Raw genomic sequence first — 19,216 nt, 5'->3', positions numbered from 1 at the left:
GCCTCCTCTCACCCCATCCCCACCTCCTGAGTGTCGGATTGGTAATCAGAAGACTTGTATTCTAATCCTCCCTCCACCACTGCCTGCTGGCTGGGCTGGTCCCCCCATCCCTGCGCTACCGACGCTGCTCTCTCAGTGAAGCTCAGGCCCCTCATAATGAGGCACTGATCTTGGCCGAGCCCAACCAGGTTTAGTCGACCCCAGCCCTCGGACCTACTTGACTCCTGACTGACCCCAGCCTGGCCCAAGTGACCCTAATCTGGTCCTGATAACCCCAGTCCCAAGGTCCAGTAGGAGTGAAGCTGCCACTATACACACACACACACACACTCCACACCCCCTCCCAACAGCCTGGTGGATAGAACATGTACCTGGGAGTCAAAAGGTCATGGATTCTAATCCCGGCTCTGTCACTTAATGTAGTAATGACAGCCACCAAGAGAGCTCAGCTCTAGGCTTCAGGATTGATCAATGGTTTGATCTCAAGGTCTGCTGTGTGACCTTGAGCAAGTCACTTCGCTTCTCTGGGCCTCAGTTCCCTCATCTGTAAAACGGGGGTTAAGACTGTGAGCCCCGTGTGGGACAGAGACTGTGTCCAACCCAATTCTCTTGTAATACTAATAATAATAATTGCATTTATTAAGCGCTTACTATGTGCAAAACACTGTTCTAAGCACTGGGGGGGATACAAGTTAATCAGGTTGTCCCACATGAGGATCACAGTCTTAATCCCCATTTTACAGATGAGGGAACTGAGGCCCAGAGAATAATAATAGCAATAATAACAATGGCATTTGTTAAGCGCTTACTATGTGCAAAGCACTGTTCTAAGCGCTGAGGGTATACAAAGTGATCAGGTTGTCCCACAGGGGACTCACAGTCTTAATCCCCATTTTCCAGATGAGGTAACTGAGGCACAGAGAAGTGAAGTGACTTGCCCAAAGTCACACAGCTGACAATTGGCAGAGCCGGAATTTAAACCCATGACCTCTGACTCCACAGCCCGGGCTCGTTTCATTGAGCCACACTGCTTCTCAACACCCCAGCGTTTAGAACAGTGCCTGGCACATAGTAAGCACTTAACAAATACCATAATTACACACACACACACACACACACACACACACACACACACACACACACACACACACACACACACATATATATATATATATATATATATATATATATATATATATATATATATCCCTGGCCCCATCATTCCTAGCTAAGTGGTGGTGGATGGGTGTATGTGAGTTTGAGACTGTGAAGGGGAGGTTGAGGACTGGATGGGAGGGTGGGTGGTTGTGATGAGTGTTTGTGAGGGAGTGGGGCTGAAGGGGAGTTCGAGAGATGGTGGTTTGTGGGCGAGAGGACAGGTGAGGAGAGGGTGGCTTGGATGGCAGGTTTGGAGGTGCTGAGTGTGTGAGGCATAGGGAGGACAGGAGAGAGACTGAAAAGGAAAATATGGGAGGGTGAGTATCACTGGAAGGGAGAGATAGCATGTGTGGTGTCTGTGTAGGACTTACTATCTGCAGTGAAAGAACAGAAGAATTTGCCTTTGCCCAGACCCTAGTGTGTGGAGAATGAGGTAGCAGGATTGGGTGGCGGGGTGAAGGGGAGACCCTGTGTGGGACTGGTTCCGAGACATAAGAGGCTTCTGGGAGAAGTCGGGAGTGGAAGATAGACCTGAGCCGGTGTCAGCTCCCTCCTGCTGCTGGCACTGTCCTCTCTCTCCCTTGTGCCCCTCTTCCCCACATCCCCACCCCCAACTTGGGTCTGTAACACTTATAGGAAGCAGTGCTGGGGCTAGGCAGTGACCCTTTGGGTCCAGGGGCACCCTTGGAGTCCACCCGTCTAGTTCTCCCACATATTGCTTTCACCGACGGCCACTGAGGTCAAGAATCAAAGGTGAGGCAGAGAAACAGACACATGGACTGTTCACACATTCACATGGAAAAAGAGGCAGAAAAAGCAGACAAGAAATTAAAGGGAGAGAGGGAGGGGAGCGAGAGAGATTTCAGTTGGCTCTTATTAAGGGATTCCAGATCCTTTAGGATGGTCAAGGACTGATTCCAAGGGGCAGGGAAAGGAAATCATAAGGTCATATCCTTCCTTTAACTGTTTTTTTGGTTTTTTTATGGCATTTGTTAAGTGCTTCCATGTGTCAGGCACTGTACTAAGCACTGGGATTGGTACAAGATACACAATCCATGTCCCACATGGGGCTCATAGTCTTAATTGACATTTTACAGATGAGGTAACTGAGGCCTAGAGAAGTGAACTGACTTGCCCAAAGTCACAGAGCATGCAAGTAGTAGAGCCAGCCTTAGAACCCAGCTCCTTCTGACTCCCAAGGCCCACACTCTAACCACTAGGCCACATTGCTTCTGTTCCCCACCTCCCACAAATCCTCCTCAGCTCTTCTGAAGGGCTTTTACCCCTTCCCTCTCCAAATTTTCTGCTCCTTCCTACCCCAGCCCACAGGGTCTGCAGAAGCCATGGGTCCAGGATCCAGGGCAGACAGTCTAGGGAAAGGAATGTGAGAGCTAGACTGGGGCAGGGAGGGGTGGGGAGAGAGGAAGAGGAGGGGAGGGATTTACACACTGATTTGATAGATGGAGGAAGGGAGGTAGGGTTCAAACCACAAAGTTTTTAGGTGATTTGGATGGAGGGGGCTAGCTGGAGGAGCCGGAGCCAGAGGAGGTGCACAACTGTGCTGTATCGATGGAAATATTGTCTCACTGGGAGCGGAGATGCTTGGGGATGTTAGTGGATTATCTCTCTTGCTGCTGCTGTGGCAAAGCCAAAAGCTGGCCCCAACCCCAGGAGGAAGGGAACATCTCCAACTGAATGTTTGAGCAGAAACCAAGCAACAGGGTCTTCCTCCTGGACTTCAGGGCAGCCTTATTGGTGTGCAGCTCGCGTGGGCTCCGAAGGTTAAGCATGCAAGTTTACACACGTACATAAATGCATGCACACCTTTACATGTATACGTGTGCTTACCCACATCTTTGCCTATGAACACATATGTGCATGTGGACACGCTCGTCTATGGACCTGCACACTGGCTCACAGATCTTCCCGGGGGATATTTTTCTTGGGAGAAATTCTGTCTTTTGCACCAAGCTTCATTCTGGGGTGTTTGAATCCCCAGCCCCCAAGCTGGTTCGGAATTCATTCATTCATTCATTCAGTCATATTTATTGAACGCTTACTGTGTGCAGAGCACTGTACTAAGCACTTGGGAAGTACAAGTTGGCAACATATAGAGATGGTCCCTACCCAACAGCGGGCTCACAGTCTAGAAGGGGGAGACAGACAACAAAACAGAACATATTAACAAAATAAAATAAATAGAATTAATAAGTACAAATAAAATAAATAAATAAATTGTGCCTGAGCCCCATTTTGGTGGAATTTCACGGGCTCCTAGTCTCACTATCGAAGAGGAGATTATGTGCATATGTGTGTGTGTGTCTGTGGTGATCGATTGTCCAGTCATTCCTACTCTCCCGGATTTCCTCCATCCGTGCTGTCAGCTCCCTGCTCTCATCTCAGCTCCCTGTCCCCTGCTGCTGCTGCTGCTACTTGTATGGCAGGCTGGCCCGGCCTGGCCTGGAACTAGGAAGCAGAGCCCGGAGGGAGGGTTGACTCACATCGTGCCTTCCTGTCAGGCAAGGGCACCTCGAGGGCACCAGTGCCCTCCTGAGCTTAGCTGAGCTGGTCCTGCGGGGCGTGGGGTCCTACCCACCAGGCCAGGCCAGAGGCGTCTTTGGCCACTGCTGTCACTGATGCCTGGGCCCTGGAAGACAACAACCCTGGCCTGCCCATGCACGGGTACGTCCTCGACCTGGGAATCTCCGAGGAACCGTACAATTACAGGAACCCCCCGTGACATCCTCCCCAACTTGTGAGGCCTGAGCCACCTCAGGTCCATAGGGGCCTAGTCTGATCAGGGAATGAAAAGCCTGGGTTTACCCAGACAGACTGGCCCAGGGAGATGGACAGGGCCTTTCCCTGTGAACTTGAGTCTGTGCCGGACTTGGAAGTCCCCACGGATACCTCCAGGCTTCTAATTGTGAAAGACGGAGCCAAAGCTGTTTTCCAGGGTCACTCTCCCCCCACTTAAGGGGGCTCATAAGAGGGTAGGGGTGGAGTAGCACCTGCTACTCGGCTCCCACCTGAACCCAGGTCCATGGAAGGACCAACTGCCCAGCCTGGCTTCTCTCCGGCAACAGGTTGAATGCCTAGATGCCTGGATTGGCCTTGCCCTTCTCTTGCTCTTGGGTGCCCTCTCCGGCTTTGCTTCCCTTTGCGTAACAGGGAGAACGTGTCCTGGGAAGAGCATCCCCCAGCCCCTGACAGCTGCAGCCCCCGGAATGGGCAGGAAGTTATTTGTCCATAATAAGAATAATAATAGTGGTATTTAAGTGCTTACTGTGTGTCAGGCACTGTACTAAGTGCTGAGGTGGATACAAGCAAATCGGATTGAATTCAGTCCCTGTCCCACATGGGACTCAGAGTCTTAGTACCCTCACCCTGACCCCAGAGAGGGGCATTTGTGGGTTGAAGAGGGATGAGGTGACTATGGGAAGACTTCCTGGAGGAGAAGGAAGCTGGGAAGGAAAGTTCAGGAAGGAGGAGATGGCAGTGAAAGGAGGTGGGAGGAGGAACCGTATCGTATGCCATGATGGTGGGTTATGGGGTGCGGAGGGAGGCTGTAGGAAGGCCACTGGGCAAGTTCAAAGGGAGGAAAATGGGCCCAGTTGGCACCAGATACTAGGTGGTTGGGGGGTGGGAGGGAGAAAGATGGCCATCCTGGATGCCTGGTATCCCAGGGAAGGGTGAGCTTCACTCTAGCTCCCGCCTGCTCAAATTCCAGATCCCAGAGTCTGGAGCCTGGAGTCCGGAGCCCAGAACCCAGAGCGCAACAGGAGCCTAGAGCCTGGACCTTGGAACCCGGGAGCCCAGAGCCCAGCCAGAGGCCTGGGCCTGCCCAAGAAGGAGCCCAGGGGAAGACTGAGACAGTGCCACCTACCTTAATGATCAGCAAGGTGGGGACTAATTAGATTAGTGCAATTAAAAGCTGGTAGAGAAGGAGAAATGGGCCTGGCTTGTCACTTGAAATGGGTACAAATGAAGCAGTCAGCCCGGGGAGCGGGAGCGATTGCTTTTTAATTGGGAACTCTCCTCTTAATGGGTTCGGCCTCCTTCCTTACCCCCCGAGGTGCTGTGACTCTGAAGACTCAGAGCAGAGCCAGTCTCATTAGTGCCTTGGTGCCAGTGTTTATCACTCGGCTGCTGCTAGGTTGGAGCCCTGGGGGGTGGCAGTGGGAAGGAGGAGGAGGAGGAGGAGAAGGAGGAGGTGGAGGAAAAGGAGGAAGACCAAGATTGGAGGGTGGGGGAGAGAGGGATGAGAGAGGGGAGGGAGAAGAAGGCAGGAAGAGAGAGAAAAAACGAGGGAGGGGATGGGAGAGGAGGAAAGGAAGGAGAGAGAAAGAAGGGAGTGGGGAGGGAGAGGTGGGTAGGAGGGACAGAAGGGAGGAAAGGGAAGTGGGGTGTCCGGGAGGGAGGAGGGCAAGAGGGAGAACTAGCTCTGGGACTCCCGTGGGCTATGGGGCTTACCTGGGCTAATGGGAGGCAATGGCTAGACACTGACCCAGGTCCCGGCCTTCTGTCCACCTGGCAGCACTGAGCTTAATAATAATAATAATAATGGCATTTGTTAAGCACTTACTACGTGCAAAGCACTATTCTAAGCCCTGGGGGGTTACAAGGTGATCAGGTTGTCCCACATGGGGCTCACAGTCTTAATCCCCATTGTACAGATGAGGGAGCTGAGGCCCAGAGAAGGTAAGTGACTTGCCCAAAGTCACACAGCTGACAATTGGCGGAGCTGGGATTTGAACCCATGACCTTTGATTCCAAAGCCCAGGTTCTTTCCTCTCCCCCTCCTCCCTCTCTCCATCCCCCCCACCTTACCTCCTTCCCTTCCCCACAGCACCTGTATATATGTATATATGTTTGTGTGTATTTATTACTCTATTTATTTTACTTGTACATATTTATTCTATTTATTTTATTCTGTTAATATGTTTTGTTTTGTTGTCTGTTTCCCCCTTCTAGACTGTGAGCCCATTGTTGGGTAGGGACCATCTCTATATGTTGCCAACTTGGACTTCCCAAGCTCTTAGTACAGTGCTCTGCACACAGTAAGCGCTCAATAAATACGATTGAATGAATGAGCCATGCTGCTTCTCTACAGAAGGCCTTGGGGCCTTCCAGCAGGCTTGCGGATACTGGGTCTTTCAACCTCAGAGCTCTCTCAGTTCCCTCTTCTTCCCCCCAAAATTGGTTGGTGGCCCCGGGTCGTAGGAGCTCTCTCCAGCCCCCTTGGCCCTAGAGTACGAAGTCCAGGGAGGCCTGGCCAGTGGTAGTAGCAGCCGCAGCCGCCGCAATAATTTCTCTTCTTTCTTGTTCGGCCGCTGCTCTGGTTCATATTCTCCCTCTTCCTTCTGCATCATCTATGCACTTGGATCTGTGATCTTTGGACATCTGATATTTGCCCCATCACCAACGCCACGAAATTTATGTACAAATCTTTGAATTCATTCATTCAATCGTATTTATTGAGCGCTTACTGTGTGCAGAGCACCGTACTAAGAGCTTGGGAAGTACAAGTTGGATTGTATATTATAAATTATTAGTTTATTCATACTAAAGTTTCCTCCTCCCACTCTTCCTCCTCCTCCTCTCCTTCCTCCTCCTACTCCTCCTCCTTCTCCTCCTTTTCCATCTCAATCAATTAATAATATTTATGAGCGCTTACTATGTGCACAGCACTGTACTAAGCAATCGGGAGAGTACGATAAAACAGAATTAGCAGACATGTTCCCAGCCCAAAATGAGCGTACGTCTAGGAGTCCTCCTTCTCCTCTTCTTCCCCCTCTTACTCCTCCTCCTTCTCCTCCTTTTCCATCTCAATCAATTAATAATATTTATGAGCGCTTACCATGTGCAGAGCACTGTACTAAGCAATCGGGAGAGTACGATAAAACAGAATTAGCAGACATGTTCCCAGCCCAAAATGAGTGTACGTCTAGGAGTCCTCCTTCTCCTCTTCTTCCCCCTCTTCCTTCTACTCCTCATGATCCTTATCCTACTCCTTGTCCTCCTCCCCCTCCTTTTCCTCCTCCTTCTCTCGGTGTTCCCATTCCCCATTTTCCCAGGCTCAGAGAAGATCCATGTCTGCCTGCAAACAGCACATGCAATGTCATTACTCCCCAAACACACTGCCCCACGGAAACCCAATGCAAAAGGAATAGAAAAGAGAGAAAGAGGTATATTAGGTTTTTTAAAAAATAATTACAGTATTTGTTAAGTGCTTACTATATGTCAAGCACTGTTCTAAGCACTGGGATAGGTACAAGTTAACTAGATCAGACACAGTCCCTGTTACACAGAGGACTCACATTCATTCATTCATTCATTCAATCATCTTTATTGAGTGCTTACGGTGTGCAGAGCACTGTACTAAGCGCTTGGGAAGTACAAGTTGGCAACATATAGAGATGGTCCCTACCCAACAGTGGGCTCACATTCTAGAAGGGAGAGACAAGAGAACAAAACAAAACATATTAACAAAATAAAATAAAGAGACTCACAGTCTAAGTAGGAGGGAAACCAGGTATCTCTATTTTACAACTGAGGAAACTAAAGCACAGAGAAGTTAATAATAATAATAATAATAATGGTGGCATTTGTTAAGTGCTTACTATGTGCAAAGTACAGTTCTAAGCCCTGGGGGGATACAAGGTGATCAGGTTGTCTCACGTGGGGCTCACATTTTTAATCCCCATTTTACAAGTGAGGTAACTGAGGCTCAGAGAAGTTAAGTGACTTGCCCCAGGTCACACAGCAGACATGTGGCAGAGCTGGGGTTCGAACCCATGACAAGAGACAATCACACCTCCCCCCTCCAAAGCCCTACTGAAGGCTCACCGCCTCCAGGAGGCCTTCCAAGTGACTTGTCCAAGGTCACTCAGCAAGCAGTTGGCAGAGGCGGGATTAGAACCCAAATCCTCCTGACCTTCAGGCTCAGGTGCTCACCACCAGGCCACGTCTCAGTTGCTTTAAGACTGACTGATTTCACCATGGCCCACTGCCGGCTTTTTCTTGGGCCCTGAATGTGGAAGCCTATGCTCACTTTCATGGCTGTCCCTGTGATTCAGCTAAACTCTTTATCACTGCAGAAGCCATTAAATTGAGGTGGCTTTTTATTCTTTTCCAGTTATATAATAATAATAATAATAATGATGGCATTTGTTAAGCACTTACTATGTGCAAAGCACTGTTCTAAGCGCTAGAGGGGATACAAGGTAATCAGGTTGTCCCACGTGGGGCTTACAGTCATCATCCCCATTTTGCAGATGAGGGAACTGAGGCTCAGAGAAGTGAAGTGACTTGCCCAAGGTCACACAGCAGACATGTGGCGGAGCTGGGATTCGAACCCATGACCTCTGACTCCAAAGCCCGGGCTCTTTCCGTTGAGTTCTATGCACGACTGCTTTGGTTATGTGATCCTGGCATATATCATCAATCGTATTTATTGAGCGCTTACTATGTGCAGAGCACTGTACTAAGCGCTTGGGAAGTACAAATTGGCAACATATAGAGACAGTCCCTACCCAACAGTGGGCTCACAGTCTATACGTATGGCCCTTCTCAACTGTGAGCCCGTTGTTGGGTACAGACCGTCTTTACATGTTGCCGATTTGTACTTCCCAAGCGCTCAGTACAGTGCTCTGCTCACAGTAGGCGCTCAGTAAATACGATAGAAGGAATGACTGCCTTCAGTCTTCCTTGGTGAGAGGTGGTTAAATGGTGGTTACTATTATTCCTCACTCCCAGATTATCTTTCCTCTGGCTTTTTCTTCTCCCTCTTTAGAGGTAGTCCAAACTCTCTGGTGGTTCTGGGCTTCTTCAACCAGCCTCAGTCAGCCCAGTGGCCCCTTCCAGGAACCCCCCCTGACTCCCACTAGAGGGCGCCACATGGCAATAAAGCCACCTCCTCTACCCATTTTACAGAAGCAGCGGGGCTCAGTGGAAAGAGCCCGGGCTTTGGAGTCAGAGGTCGTGGGTTCGAATCCTGCCTCCGCCACCTGTCTGCTGTGCGACCCTGGGCAAGTCACTTAATTGTCCAGACCCTCAGTTACCTCATCTGTAAAATGGGGATGATGACTGTGAGCCCCATGCGGGACAACCTGATCACCTTGTATCCCCCCAGCTCTTAGAACAGTGCTTTGCACATAGTAAGCATTTAACAAATGTCATTATTATTATTATTATTGTTATTATTATTATTATTACATCTCTGCTGGGCTCTGGCCCAACTGGCTGGCCCCAGACTGAGCCCCCTCCTTCCTCTCCCCCTCCTCCCCCTCTCCATCCCCCCTGCCTTACCTCCTTCCCGTCCCCACAGCACCTGTATATATGTATATATGTTTGTATGTATTTATTACTCTATTTATTTGTTTATTTTACTTGTACATAGTCTATTATTTTATTTTGTGAGTATGTTTGGTTTTGTTCTCTGTCTCCCCCTTCTAGACTGTGAGCCCACTGTTGGGTAGGGACCGTCTCTAGATGTTGCCAACTTGAACTTCCCAAGCGCTTAGTACAGTGCTCTGCACACAGTAAGCGCTCAATAAATACAATTGAATGAATGAATGAATGAACTCCCAAGTCACTCTCTGGTCTTGGAGTCCAAGGACCTGCAGGGCCCCCGCTTCTCAGTCTGAGAAAGGGATGGAATTATATATAATATGGTTATAAATCTATTTCTTTTATTAATGCTGCGTAAATATCTATAATTCTATGTAGAAGCAGCACGGCTTAGTGGAAAGAGCATGGGCTTGGGAGTCAGAGGTCATGGGATCAAATCCTGGCTCTGCCAACTGTCAGTTGTGTGACTTTGAGCAAGTCACTTAACTTTTCTGTGCCTCAGTTACCTCATCTGTAAAATGGGGATGAAGACTGTGAGCCCCACATGGGACAACCTGATCACCTTGTATCCTCCCCAGTGCTTAGAACGGTGCTCTGCACATAGTAAGCACTTAACAAATGCCATCATTATTTTTATTATTTATTTTTAATTATGCTACTGGTGCCTGTTTACTTGTTTTGTTGTCTGTCTCCCCCCCACTGCCCCTCTAGACTGTGAGCCCACTGTTGGGCAGGGACCGTCTCTATATGTTGCCAACTAGTACTTCCCAAGCTCTTAGTACAGTGCTTTGTACACTGTAAGCGCTCAATAAATATGATTGAATGAATGAATGAGCCCGCTGTTGGGTAGGGACCATCTCTATATGTTGCCAACTTGGACTTCCTAAGCACTTAGTACAGTGCTCTGCACACAGTAAGCACTCAATAAATATGATTGAATGAATGAATGAGCCCGCTGTTGGGTAGGGACTGTCTCTATATGTTGCCAACTTGGATTTCTCAAGCGCTTAGTACAGTGCTCTGCACACAGTAAGCGCTCAATAAATACAATTGATGATGATGATGATTGAATGAATGAATGGAGGGAGGTTGGGGATGACATCAAGGTTGGGGGGCAGTGCCATCAGGATGAAAACCAGGCTGTTGCAGACACAGACATGTTCTCCCCCACTTCTCTCCTGGATTCTTTGTGATCCTGACATTCCTTCTTCTGGCTATCCTGACATTACTTCTTCTGGCTCCCCCTCAGCGGCTGGGCCATTGGCCCTTCTCGTCTGCACCCTTCTCTCCTCTAATGCTAACCTTCTCACTCCCTTCTCTCCTTCTCCATCCCACCCCGCACCCTCTGCTCCTCTGCCGCTAACCTCCTCACTGGGCCTCGTTCTCGCCTGTCCCGCCGCTGACCCCCGGCCCACGTCATCCCCCCGGGCCTGGAATGGCCTCCCTCTGCCCATCCACCAAGCTAGCTCTCTTCCTCCCTTCAAGGCCTGTCTGAGAGCTCACCTCCTCCAGGAGGCCTTCCCACGCTGAGCCCCTTCCTTCCTCTCCCTCTCGTCCCCCTCTCCATCCCCCCATCTTACCTCCTTCCCTTCCCCACAACACCTGTATATATGTATATATGTTTGTACATATTTATTACTCTATTTATTTATTTATTTATTTTACCTGTACATATCTATTCTATTTTATTTTGTTAGTATGTTTGGTTTTGTTCTCTGTCTCCCCCTTTTAGACTGTGAGCCCACTGTTGGTTAGGGACTGTCTCTATATGTTGCCAACTTGTACTTCCCAAGAGCTTAGTACAGTGCTCTGCACACAGTAAGTGCTCAATAAATACGATTGATTGATTGATTGATTGATTGATCTCAATCTCGTCCATCTCACCGCCGACCTCTGGCCTAGAATGCTCCCCCTCCTCAAATCTGACAAACAACGACTCTCTCCCCACCCCGGCCCATCCAAACCTTATTGAAGGCACATCTCCTCCAAGAGGCCTTCCCTCACTAAGCCCTTCTTTCCTCTTTTTTCACTCCCCTCTGCGTTGCCCTGGCTTGCTCCTTTTATTTATCCCTCCCCAGCCCCACAGCATTTATGTATATAGCTGTAATTTATTCAAAATAATAATAATAATAACTGTGCTATTTATTAAGTGCTTCCTACGTGCCAAGCACTGTACTAAGTATATAGTGTATATATATATATATATATGTATATATGTTTGTACATATTTATTACTCTATTTATTTATTTTACTTGTACATATCTATTCTATTTATTTTATTTCGTTAGTATGTTTGGTTTTGTTCTCCGTCTCCCCCTTCTAGACTGTGAGCCCACTGTTGCGTAGGGACTGTCTCTATATGTTGCCAACTTGGACTTCCCAAGCGCTTAGTACAGTGCTCTGCACACAGTAAGCACTCAATAAATATGATTGATTGATTGATTGATTAAGTACTGGGGGGCAGATACAAGCAAATCGGGTTGGACACACGTGGGGCTCACGGTTTCATTCCCCATTTTACAGACGAGGTAAGTGAGGCACAGGGAAGTGAATCAATCAATCAATCAATCGTATTTATTGAGCGCTTACTGTGTGCAGAGCACTGTACTAAGCTCTTGGGAAGTCCAAGTTGGCAACATATAGAGACAGTCCCTACCCAACAGTGGGCTCACAGTCTAGAAGTGAAGTGACTTGACCAAGGTTACACAACAGTCAATCAATCAATCAATCAATCAATCAATCGTATTTATTGAGCGCTTACTGTGTGCAGAGCACTGTACTAAGCGCTTGGGAAGTACAAGTCGGCAACACATAGAGACAGTCCCTACCCAACAGCGGGCTCACAGTCTAGAAGGGGGAGACAGAGAACAAAACCAAACATACTAACAAAACAAAATAAATAGAATAGATATGTACAAGTAAAATAAATAAATAGAGTAATAAATATGTACAACCATATATACATATATACAGGTGCTGTGGGGAAGGGAAGGAGGTTAAATGGGGGGGATGGAGAGGGGGACGAGGGGGAGAGGAAGGAAGGGGCTCAGTCTGAAGCGCTTAGTACAGTGCTCTGCACACAGTAAGGGCTCAATAAATACAATTGATGATGATGATGGAAAGGCCTCCTGGAGGAGGTGAGCTCTCACAAGGTCGAGGCGGGATTAATGTCAGATATTATGTTCACGTCTGTCTCCACTTCTAGACTGTAAGCTCACTGTGCATAAGGAATGTGTCTGTGTTTTATTCTCCCCAGCACTTAGTACAGTGCTCTGTGAGCCCGCTGTTGGGTAGAGACCGTCTCTATGTGTTGCCAACTTGTACTTCCCAAGTGCTTGGTACAGTGCTCTGCACAGAGTATGCGCTCAATAAATACAATTGAATGAATGGATGATTTTATTACTCTATTTTATTTGTACCTATTTATTCTATTTATTTTATTTTGTTAATATGTTTTGTTGTCTGTCTCCCCCTTCTAGCCACTGAGCTCGCTGTTTGGTTTTGTTCTCTGTCTCCCCCTTTTAGACCATGAGCCCACTGATGGGTAGGGACTGTCTCTCTATGTTGCCAACTTGTACTGCCCAAGCGCTTAGTACAGTGCTCTGCACCCAGTAAGCGCTCAATAAATGTGATTGAATGAATGAATGAATACAGTAAGCACTCAATAAAGATGATTGACTGACTGATTGAGTGAAAAGACCAGGCTGAGCTAGGCCTTTGGTCCCCGGAGGAGCTGGGGAGGGCTGATCCCAGCAGAGGAGGCAGGAATGGGTTATTAAAAGCCTTAGCAGGTGGGCCCCTGAAATGGGCTGGGCCCGGCTGGGCTAATGAAGCATGTTTTCTGGGCTAGCAAGGGACAAAGCAGCTCCCAGATCAAGCCCTCAGGGTAAGGAGAGGGAGGGACTGGTGAGGATGAGTCACACTGATAGGGTGCTGGGGAGAGGAGTGGGCCCTGAGATCAGATCTATTTTGTCAATGGTATTTATAATAATAACAATAATAATAATAATGGCATTTGTTAAGCGCTTACTATATGCAAAGCACTGTTCTAAGCTCTGGGGGGGGGGATACAATGTGATCAAATTGTCCCACACAGGGCTCACAGTCTTAATCCCCGTTTTTACAGATGAGGGAACTGAGGCTCAGAGAAGTTAAGTGACTTGCCCAAGGTCACACAGCAGACTTGTGGGGGAGCCGGGATTCGAACCCACACCCTCTGACTCCAAAGCCCGGGCTCTTTCCACTGAGCCACGCTGCTTCTCTATTTGTCGCTGTGTGTCAAACACTGTTCTAAGTGTTGGGGTAGAGACAAGAGAATTAGTTTGGATACAGTCCCTGTCCCGCTTGGGGCTTACAGTCTAAGTAGGAGAAAGAACGTCAACAATTTAATCAATCAATCAATCGTATTTATTGAGCGCTTACTGTGTGCAGAGCACTGTACTAAGCGCTTGGGAAGTACAAGTTGGCAACATATAGAGACTGTGAGCCCCATGTTGGACATAGACTGTGTCCAGCCTAATAAGTCTAGATAATAAATTTGGCATTTGTTAAGCGCTTACTATGAGCAAAGCACTGTTCTAAGTCTATATGATGATGATGATGATGATGATCAATCAATCAGTCATATTTATTGAGCGCTTACTGTGTGCAGAGCACTGTACTAAGCGCTTGGGAAGTCCAAGTTGGCAACGTATAGAGATGGTCCCTACCCAACAGTGGGCTCACAGTCTAGAAGGGGGAGACAGAGAACAAAACAAAACATACTAACAAAATAAAATAAATAGATGATGGTATTTGTTAAGCACTTACTATGTGCAAAGCACTGTTCTAAGCACTGGGGGGATACAAGGTGATCAGGTTGTCCCACGTGGGGCTCACGGTCTTAATCCCACTTTACAGGTGAGGTAACGGAGGCCCAGAGAAGTTAAATGGCTTGCCCAAGTTCCCACAGCTAACAAGTGAAGCAGAGAAGCAGCATGGCTCAGTGGAAAGAGCCCAGGCTTGGGAGTCAGAGGTCGTGGGTTCTAATCCCGGCTCTGCCACTTGTCAGCTGTGTGACCTTGGGCAAGTCACTTAACTTCTCTGCGCCTCAGTTGCCTCATCTGTAAAATGGGGATGACTGTGAGCCCCACGTGGGACAACCTGATCACTTTGTATCCCCCCAGCACTTAGAACAGTGCTTCTCACATAGTAAGCACTTAACAAATGCCGTTATTATTATTATTATTAAGTGGAGGGGCCGGGGTTCAAACCCATGACCTTTGACTCCAAAGCCCGTGCTCTTTCCACTGAGCCACGTTGCTTCTCCTGTATCTACCCCAGGTTAGCACAGTGTCTGGCACATAATAAAATAAGAATGATGGCATTTATTAAGCGCTTACTATGTACAAAGCACTGTTCTAAGCACTGGGGAGTTTACACGGGGATCAGGTTGGCCCACGGCGGGATCACAGTCTTAATCCCCATTTTCCAGATGAGGGAACTGAGGCCCAGAGAAGGGAAGTGACTTGCCCAAAGTCACACAGCTGGGAAGTGGCGGAGCCGGGCTTTGAACCGAGGACCTCTGACTCTAAAGCTTGGGCTCTTTCCACTGAGTCACGCTGCTTCCCCTATAAAACCACTTTTAATAAAACTTCCTCAACCCTGCCAGGCTGGCCGCGCCCGCTCAGCCCCAAGCCTTGCTCTCTGCTCCAAAACCAACTTGGTCCCCCATCCTTTCTCCACCTATTTGCCCACCTCCGGGCCATCTCCCATGTTTCCCCTAGCTGGACTGTCCTCCTTCCCTCCTCCTCCCCACTCCCAACATTTTTCCTCAATTCTTTCCCTCCCTGCCAAGACTCTGTGCTGTGGGATCGCCCCAGGGGATGCTGAGACTAAAACAGGGCAGTTGTGTATATATGGCAGTGTCCCTTCCCTGGACCCAGAAGTGAATTTCAACCACCCTCCCTCATTTCACTTCCTGTCTGGCTTCGCACCCATAAATACTTCCCAAGCGCTTAGTACAGTGCTCTGCACACAGTAAGTGCTCAATAAATATGATTGATTGATAAATCCGATTGGTTGAATGAATGAATGTGTACGCATTTATTTTATTCTGTTAGTATGTTCTGTCTTGTTGTCTGTCTCCCCCTTCTAGACTGTGAGCCCTCTGTTGGGTAGGGACCGTCTCTAGATGTTGCCAACTTGGACTTCCCAAGCGCTTAGTACAGTGCTCTGCACACAGTAAGTGCTCAATAAATACGATTGATTGAATGAATGAATGAAATACAGCCATCTAGGGTGACCCCTTGTGCAGCCCCAGTTCATTCATTTATTCATTCGTATTTATTGAGTGCTTACTGTGTGCAGAGCACTGGACTAAGCGCTGTGGGGAGGGGAAGGAGGTAAGGCGGGGGGATGGAGAGGGGGAGGAGGGGGAGAGGAAGGAGGGGGCTCAGTTAACTGACCAGGGCTGGGTTCATTCATTCAATTGTATTTATTGTATTTATTGAGCGCTTACTGTGTGCAGAGCACTGTACTAAGCTCTTGGGAAGTAGAAGTCGACAACATATAGAGACGGTCCCTACCCGACAATGGGCTCACAGTCTAGAAGGGTCCTACTCAATATGGAAGCAGTGTGGCCCAGTGGAAAGAGCACAGGTTTGGGAGTCAGAGGTCATGGGTTCTAATCCCACTTGTCAGCTGTGTGACTTTGGGCAAGTCACTTAACTTCTCGTTGCCTTAATTCCCTCATCTGTAAAATGGGTATCAAGACTGTGAGCCCCATGTGGGACAACCTGATTACCTTGTATCCCCCACAGTGTTTAGAACAGTGCTTGGCACATAGTAAGTGCTTAACAAATGCCATTATTAGTATTATGATTATTATTTTTCTACTCCAGTCCTTCAGAACTACTCCTCCAGGAAGGCTGAGTCAGGCCAATGCATTCACTACAGCTGCCTTTTTGTGCTTCTTTGAGATTTGTTTTAGCTGAGCATCATTCACAAACAGATGAATTAGATTCATTAGTGTTCAATTAATTAAAAAAAATTCTCTTGACTCTAAACTCACTATGGAGAGGGAATGCATCCACCAACCCGAAGCAGCATGACATCGTGGATAGAACACGGGCCTGGGAATCAGAAGATCACGAGTTCTAAACCCAGCACTGCCACTTGTCTGCTCTGCATCCTTGGGTAAGTCACTTCACTTCTCTGGGCCTCAGTTCCCTCCTCTGTAAAATGGGGATTGACACTGTGAGCCGCAAGTGGGACAGGGACTGTGTCCAACCCGATTTGCCTGTATTCATTCATTCAATCGTATTTATTGAGCGCTTACTGTGTGCAGAGCACTGTACTAAGCGCTTGGGAAGTGCAAGTTGGCAACATATAGAGATGGTCCCTACCCAACAGTGGGCTCACAGTCTAGAAGATCCACCCCGGTACTTAGTAAAGTGCCTGCCACATAGTAAGTAATAATAATAATAATTGAATTTATTAAGCGCTTATTATGTGCAAAGCACTGTTCTAAGCGCTGGGGAGGTTACAAGGTGATCAGGTTGGCCCATGTGGGGCTCACAGTCTCAATCCTTATTTTACAGATGAGGTAACTGAGGCATAGAGAAGTGAAGTGACTTGCCTAAAGTCACACAGCTGATAAGTGGCGGAGCTGGGATTTGAACCCATGACCTCTCACTCCAAAGCCCAGGCTCTTTCCACTGAGCCACGCTGCTTTCCCGAGTAAGTAAGTAAGTGCTTAACAAATGCCATGATGACTATTATTATTATTATTAATTTCCCAAGGGCTTAGTACAGTGCTCTACATATAGTAAGCCCTTAATGTCATTGATGATGTTTACACATGTGTACACTATCTCCTGAGTTTTACACTCTCTCTCTTTCTCTCTCTCTCTCTCTCTCTCTCTCTCTCTCTCTCTCTCTCTCTCTCTCTCTCTCTCTCTCTCTCTCTCTCTCTCTCTCTCTCTCTCTCTCTCTCTCGGGGAGATGGTTAGCTGGGCATGGCAGAGACCAGGAATAGCTGTGAACCCAGGTGGATGGGCAGAGAGCCATGGATAATTGTAGCAGACCTCCGTTCCTGTTGCCTGTGGGTTCCTGAGTCTCTTTATGCCTCTATGCTTCGATGACTTGTGGTTTACGCTTATTTTTATGTTGGGCATTTGTGTCTTGCCAGCTCCATTACCCAGTCAGCTCCTCAAGGTCAGGAAGTGTGCTCTCTTTCTCGGTCGCTTCCCCCGCCCCGGGTCTGGCACCCCATGGATGCTTAAAGCAGACCAACTGACGGACTGAAGGCTGCCCCCAAATCATCCCCAGCTCTCCAGGGTTTTCCCTGTGGCCCTCTGCCCACCCCAGCTGTCTCCCGGCTAATCTCCCTGTTTCCTGGCTGGGGATTTCCAGGGATCGGATTTCCCAGCTGTCTCCTCGGGCACCCTGAGAGAAAGGGAAACTTCTTTCATCTGTTCCCTTGGGGGACTAGGGGAGGGGCCTTGGGGAGAAGTTCTCAGTTTTCCTCCTGGCATCTGCTCCCGTCTTGCTCCCAAGCTTGCCCAGCTTGGGTTTGGGAACTCGGGGTGGGGTGCAGGGGTGGTTGGACTCCCACAGGAGAACCCCAGGGGTGGACCTGCAGAGCTCTGAGCAGTTGGGGCGGGTGGCAGTGGCAGTGACTGTGTCCCCTGTGATCAGGTTTCCCTCTCCCTCTGGCGTGTCCCAGACTGTCCTTGCCCACTCCTCCAGAAGGAAGGCCAGCTACTGTGTCCAGAAGCTGGGTCTGCTTTTCTTTGGTGGAGAAGAAGCAGGGTCCCAGGGGCTTTTGGGCAGTTTGGAAGGTTTGTGAGTCGCCGCTGTATAGGTGGTCCTGACCCGCCTTCCAGGAAGTGGGGGGCTGCGGGCAGGTGTTCTCTGGCCTGAATTTCCCGGCCCTGGGCCGTGGAAGGCCACGGAGTATTGAGGGCTACCTTCCAACCCACAGCAAGCTCACCACTCCCCACTTGGCTGCTCCAGCCATCTTCAGTGGCTCCCCTGACACCCCGGGTGGACCCCACCCCAAGCTGGGGTCCTGGGTAATCTGATTGCTCCTGGCTGCCAGGCAGGGCAGAACCCACAGAGCTCTGTCACGGAAATGCAGTTGAGCCACCATCCCGGCAGCTCTGGGAGACAGACCGACGGACGGATGGAAGGACGGACAGGTGTGACTCACCCGCTCAGGACCCTTCCTCCTCCCAGCTCAGAACCCAAGCTGGAAGTGGGAGGATCAGCACAGCCCTCTCTCCCCTCGTTCACGAATGTGCACAAATAAACATGTGGCCTCTCAGGGTTTCGGGCAGTCTGGGGCTGCACACATTTGGCCAATAGCCCCCCGCCTTGCAGTGAGTGGACAGTCAGGGGGTGGACTGGGCTCTGTGTTTCTCTCTAGCCAAACTATCCTTTTCCTTCTCTTCCTCCTCCTTTTCCTCCTCCTCCTCCTCCACTCCCAGCTGCTGAGCACAGCTCTCTTCTTGCTCAAGGTCACCCTGTCACTGGCTGAGCGGATGGCATGCCTGGGATCGCTGCCATCTCCGCCTGCTCAGCTCCCCCCAGCCAGCAGCCTGCCTGCACACCAGATTCAGCTGAGGGGTCCAAATGGAGGGGAGCAAGACCTGCTCCCTCTCTTCTCCAGCCACAAGCCCTCCCTTCTTCCCTCCCTTCTTCCCTCCCTTTCTCTGTTCCTTCCTC

The sequence above is a fragment of the Tachyglossus aculeatus genome, chromosome 7 (assembly GCF_015852505.1).
Source record: "Tachyglossus aculeatus isolate mTacAcu1 chromosome 7, mTacAcu1.pri, whole genome shotgun sequence".
NCBI lineage: Eukaryota > Metazoa > Chordata > Mammalia > Monotremata > Tachyglossidae > Tachyglossus > Tachyglossus aculeatus.
This window is presented reverse-complemented; position numbering follows the sequence as displayed.